The following is a 6,000-nucleotide window of genomic DNA, read 5'->3' on the forward strand; positions in this document are numbered from 1 at the left end:
CCATCGGCTGCAGTCAGGGAAAGGGATGAAGAGTGGTGGATTCCTCCAAGGGGCACAGCTGGTAACAGGCTGCCAACTCGCAACTCCAAACCTCCAAAATCCCAGATTTATGTTAATGGCTGACAAGGGATCATACAGTTCGCCTTTCGATGCTGCCATGACAATGGTCTCTCTGTAGAGTTCCGCGGGTCATGGCTGTCCTGGATTAAAGAGCAATGCATTCAAGTATGAATGAGGGAACACCCATCTCTGGTCCTCCAGGATGTCCTTTACCCAGAAAGGGTAGGGCGGGATGCCATGTCTAGGAGGCCTGGGGAAGGACTTAACACTTGCTGGCTTTGAGATGGAGAGGTACTCACTTAATGTATCATTTCAATTAATTCACAAATCCATGGAGGTGTCAACGCTGCACCCTGCAGAGAACTGTGCCTTTGATCCAGGATGGCTTGCTGCCAGTTGGCACAGGGCCAGGAGCAGCAAGGGCCTGACAGCAAGAGGCAGTGGGACCTTTATAAGATCAAGAGGCAACACTGCAATGCCAACCATTGGCCTGCCCATGGGTGTATCGATGGAAATGCCCTGATCTAAGGATGCAATGCCAGAAGCACCCTTGTATGTACCACAATGTGGTTGTTCACAGCTAGCAGCTTCTCCAGTACAAACTGCAGCCAAAGGAACTCTGCAGTAGTAGTGCGGAGCTCCTGGCCTGCAGTGTGTGAATGCCTATTGTCATGGCAGTGTCACTTTAAGAAATATTTTGTCTTCTCACATGGCTTGAGTGATGTCATTGTGTGGATGGAGCAGGGCTGTGGCTCTGGGTTTTACTTTCATTTTTGAGCTGGGAGCTGTTATTTGTGGCTCTGAGTTTTTTGCTTTCGTTTTCACATTTTGCTGTTGTATTCAGACAGACAAGTATCTTGAATTGCCTCTCTCTACCTTCAGTTTAAAAGCTGTCTCCAGATGACTTGATGACTTAAAAGTGGTAACTGTTTTCCGGAAGGAATTCAAACCTACTGTTTTGGTAAAAGGATTTTCTGGTTTATGGGATGTTGTTATTAAATTGAAACAGTTAAGGAAAAGTTATTACGGGTTATACATAGAGTACTGTAGCTGTGTGAGGTATTTATGTTGGTAGGTGATAAAAATGCTTACTGTGTGTGTTTATAAATATGTAACTAAATTCGTAGAATAAACTTTGTTTTTGATTAAAAGTGCTTAAGGCCTCTGTTGAATAACACCTGAAAGGTAGGCCCTTGTGCTCCCTGTAACCAGAATTAATAAATAGTTGTAGGTCAGGTGAACTCCATGATATACTTTGGCGTTTTCTAAGCCCTGGCCCATAACACTGTCCAGATGGTCTTTAAATATGGCGGCAGAACCTTCTATCCCATGAGGTAACGGGAACACAGGCAACTTCCTGCCCACCCCACCACAAGATTTGCCGAGCTCCCTGTGGATTCATAATTAATACGCATAGACCGAAAGATCTCACCAGCAGCCAATGGCTCACCTCATCCGCCACAGGGAAACCCACCGCATTCAGGGCAGAAAATCCCAGCCTCAGTCTCCAGAATGGAAAATTCCACCCATCATCTCTGAAAATGCAGCCGTCCCTCAGTAGTCAACATAAGTGTTTGTGCAGATTTTGTGCTGAAATCTCTAGAATGAAACTTGAATCCACAGCCTTCTGACTCAGAGATTTGGGCAGAATGGTAGCACAGTGGTTAGCATTGTTGCTTCAAAGCAGCAGGGTCCCAGGTTAGATTCCCGGTTTGGGTCACTGTCTGTGTGGAGTCTGCGAGTTCTCCCTGTGCCTCTGTGGGTTTCCTCTGGATGCTCCGGTTTCCTCCCACAAGTCCCGAAAGACCTGCTTGTTAGGTGAATTGGACATTCTGAATGCTCCCTCAGTGTACCCGAACAGGCATCATAGTGTGGAGATTTTCACAGTAACTTCATTGCAGTGTTAATGTAAGCCTACTTGTGACACCAATAAAGATTATTATTACCACCAAGGCCTGGTTGACCCTTGCCCCATATACATAATATATATACATATATCTGCGATGGTTGCAGATGACAAACAACTCGGAAGTGTCATAAGCAGTAAGGAAGATAGGAATAGATTTATAAGGAACATACTGCAGATGTTAGAAATATGAATCAAAGAAGCAAATGTTGTAAATACTCAGCAGGTCTGGCAGAATCTGTGGTGAGATCAGCAGAGCTAACCTTTCCGGTCAATGGTGTTTCATCAAAGCCCAAGGTCATCAACCTGAAATGTTAAATCAGTTTCTCCCACTACATATGTCGCCCGACCTGTTGAATATTTTCAGCATTTTCTGTTTTAATTAAAGAGAAAATACACTTGCTGATGGAATGGACAGATGTATGATAGCTAAAATTCAAGTAAAAAAGAGACAATACAATTTGGTAGGAAGAAGGAGATAGGATTTTAAAGGAGATGGAAGAACAGAGAGACTTGGGAGATGTTACTGAGCAATCCGCAAAACAACCCATTTAAGATAATCAATCAAGCTCGTAACATGGCTCATTTACGCTGGCTGGAAGCTACAGACATTTATATACCGAGACCATTCTCTGAAAATGATAGGAATCTATTTTGATTTCCAGAAGGCCTTTGACAAGGTGCCGTATAGGAGGCTGTTAACTAAGTTAAGAGCCCATGGTGTTAAGGGTAAGGTACTGGCATAGATAGACGATTGGCTGACTTGCAGAAGGCATGGAATGGGGATAAAGAATGTGACTAGTGGTGTTGGGACCAGAACTTTTCACAATTTACATTAACAATCTGGAAGAAGGAACTGAGGGCACTGTTGATAAGTTTGCAGATGATACAAAGATATGCAGAGGGATAGGTAGTATTGATGAAGCAGGGGGGTTGCAGAATAATTTGGACAGACTAGGAGAGTGGGCAAAGAAGTGGCAGATGGAATACAGTGTGGAAAGGTGTGAGGTTATGCACTTTAGTAGGAAGAATGGAGGCATAGAATATTTTCTAAATGAAAAAAGGCTTAGGAAATCAGAAACTCAAAGGGACTTAGGAGTCCTAGTTCAAGAATCTCTTAAGATTAATGTGCAGATTCAGTCGGCAGTTAGGAAGGCAAATGCAATGTTGGCATTCATGCAGAGAGGGCTAGAATACAAGTGCAATGATGTACTTCTGAGGCTGTATAAGGCTGTATGTAGTCAGACCCCATTTGGAATATTGTGAGCAGCTCTGGGCCCCATATCTAAGGAAGGATGTGCTGGCCTTGGAAAGGGTTCAGTGGAGGTTCACAAGGATGATCCCTGGAATGAAGAGCTTGTCATATGAGGAACCATTGAGGACTCTGGGTCTGTACTTGTTGTAGTTTAGAGGATATGGGGGGATCTTATTTAAACTTGCAGGATACTGAGAGGCCTAGATAGACTTTACGTGGAGTGGATATTTCCGCTGGTAGGAAAAACTCGAACCCGAAAGCACAGCCTCAGACTGAAGGGACGATCTTTTAAACTGAGATGAGGCAAAATTTCTTCAGCCAGAGATGGTGAATCTGCAGAACTCTTTGCCGCAGAAGACTGTGCAGGCCAAATCACTAAGTGTCTTTAAGGCAGAGTTCGATAGGTTCTTGGTTAAGAAGGCAACAGGTGTTATGGGGAGAATGGCAGCACGGTAGAACAAGTGGCTAGCACTGTGGCTTCACAGCGCCAGGGTCCCAGGTTCGATTCTCCACTGGGTCACTGTCTGTGCGAAGTCTGCATGTTCTCCCCGTGTCTGCGTGGGTTTCCTCCAGTGCTCCGGTTTCCTCCCACAGTCCAAAGACGTGCAGGCTAGGTGGATTGACCATGATAAATTGCCCTTAGTAACCAAAAAGCGTAGGAGGGGTTATTGGGTTACAGGGATAGGGTGGAAGTGAGGGCTTAAATGGGTCGGTGCAGACTCGGTGTGCCGAATGACCTTCTTTTGCACTGTATGTTCTATGTTCTAATGGGGATGAGGAACATATCAGCCATGATTGAATGGAGGAGCAGACTCGATGAGCCAAATTACTTAATTCTGCTCCTATGTCTTATGGTCTTATATGTTCAAGGCTTGTGCCTTTTTTGAATTATGCTGGAGCTTGGGGAGCCTATAGTTCCCCAATGCTTCCTCAATGGAATTTCAGCCAACCATGGTCGACTTGACAACCACTCACCACCCTTTTCTCCTGTAGTATAAATTGTTGTGACTACTTGAGATTTTGCATTCTTGCTTTTGTCCTGATGACAGCAAGAGGAAAACCTTCAGCAACTTGTCTCTTTTCAGCAATATTCAAGTACAACTTCTAAAATACAGTTGTTTTTGATATGTAGCAACTGATTTACGCACGGCAAAACCCTACAAACATGAAATGAATAGCGATCAAATAATATATTTCTGGTGGTGATGTCAGCTGAGGGTTGAATGTTGTCTAGGACATTGGGAGAACACCCTTCTTCTGATAATGCCATGAGATCTTTAACATCCACAGACCAAGGTCTGAATGGATAATGTGCGGACATTTTGCCACTCAATTTGGTCCCTGCACTTACAATGCCAACCTCCTGCTAAACATTTTTTAAAGAGGACAATATGCAATCAAGTGTTTAAGTTGGGTCTTTACCTAGATGAATACTTTTACACTTCTGTGGTAAACCACTGTTGCACCTCTATTAGGTGATGTATGGTAGGACCTGTACTACAGGTTCATTAGTAGTCCCTGCCTGTTGGCTCTGCCCAGTAGGCGGAGTATAAATATGTGTGTCCTCCACGCTGCAGCCATTTCGCCAGCTGCTGTGGGAGGCCACACATCTTAGAGCAATAAAGCCTCAGTTGTACCCAACTCAAGTCTTTGTACAATTGATTGTGCATCAACTTCATCCATTGATTTTTCCATTTCCTTGATAAATGCTGCCTTGCATTAAGGCCAGAGGATTACCACAGGACATCAGTAATTTGATTGTCATTTCAATGATGTATTAAAATTTAACAGTCAATGCCCTTTGTTAACAATTTTATACCACAATAATAATGCAACGTTGGTAGAAAATGGATGGAAAATTTTACAATTTGAAGTCACTATTCTTTGCCAAAGAGGACTCGCTGTCCATATGTGTCTGAATGGTTAGTGACTCCTATCACATGCCAATGTGGTGGCCTCATTATCTTCAGCAATAGCCAATAAATTCTGGCATTGTCAACATTAACATCCTGAGGACTAATAATAATTGATGTTGCTTGTACGGTACCATTTTGCTGGTAATACAGTTTTTATATCAGCAAACACATTTGAGATTTTATAATGTATTTAATTTTGAGGACCGTTGACATCTGATTCAGAAAGATGAGCTGTTAGATAAAGTATTTCCTGGCACATTGCAGTGATGAACAAGATGCTATCTGCCTGCATGAACACAACTGAAACTGTGTCCATTTTCTTGGTGATTCTTTTTTAAAATATTTACCGCCTCTATCTTTCCATCTGTCCCTTTTTCCCCCCTCACGTACCCTTTAATTTTTGTTTCAACTTTTATTATTTAGTTGATCACATTTTTGATTAATCACTCTTCTTTATTCAATGGACTCTTTTATTTTCATCCTTCAGCAGGAAAAACATGAAACAAGTTAGGCCACACTTGGAGTATAATGTTCAATTCTGGTCGCCACACTACCAGAAGGATGTGGAGGCTTTAGAGAGGGTGCAGAAGAGATTTACCAGGATGTTGCTTGGTATGGAGGGCATTAGCTATGAGGAGCGGTTGAATAAACTCGGTTTGTTCTCACTGGAACGACAGAGGTTGAGGGGAGACCTGATAGAGGTCTACAAAATTATGAGGGGCATAGACAGAGTGGATAGTCAGAGGCTTTTCCCCAGGGTAGAGGGGTCAATTACTAGGGGGCATAGGTTTAAGGTGCGAGGGGCAAGGTTTAGTGTAGATGTACGAGGCAAGTTTTGTACACAGAGGGTAGTGGGTGCCTGG

Source organism: Scyliorhinus torazame, chromosome 8 (assembly GCF_047496885.1).
Source record: "Scyliorhinus torazame isolate Kashiwa2021f chromosome 8, sScyTor2.1, whole genome shotgun sequence".
In the NCBI taxonomy this organism is placed as follows: Eukaryota; Metazoa; Chordata; class Chondrichthyes; order Carcharhiniformes; family Scyliorhinidae; genus Scyliorhinus; species Scyliorhinus torazame.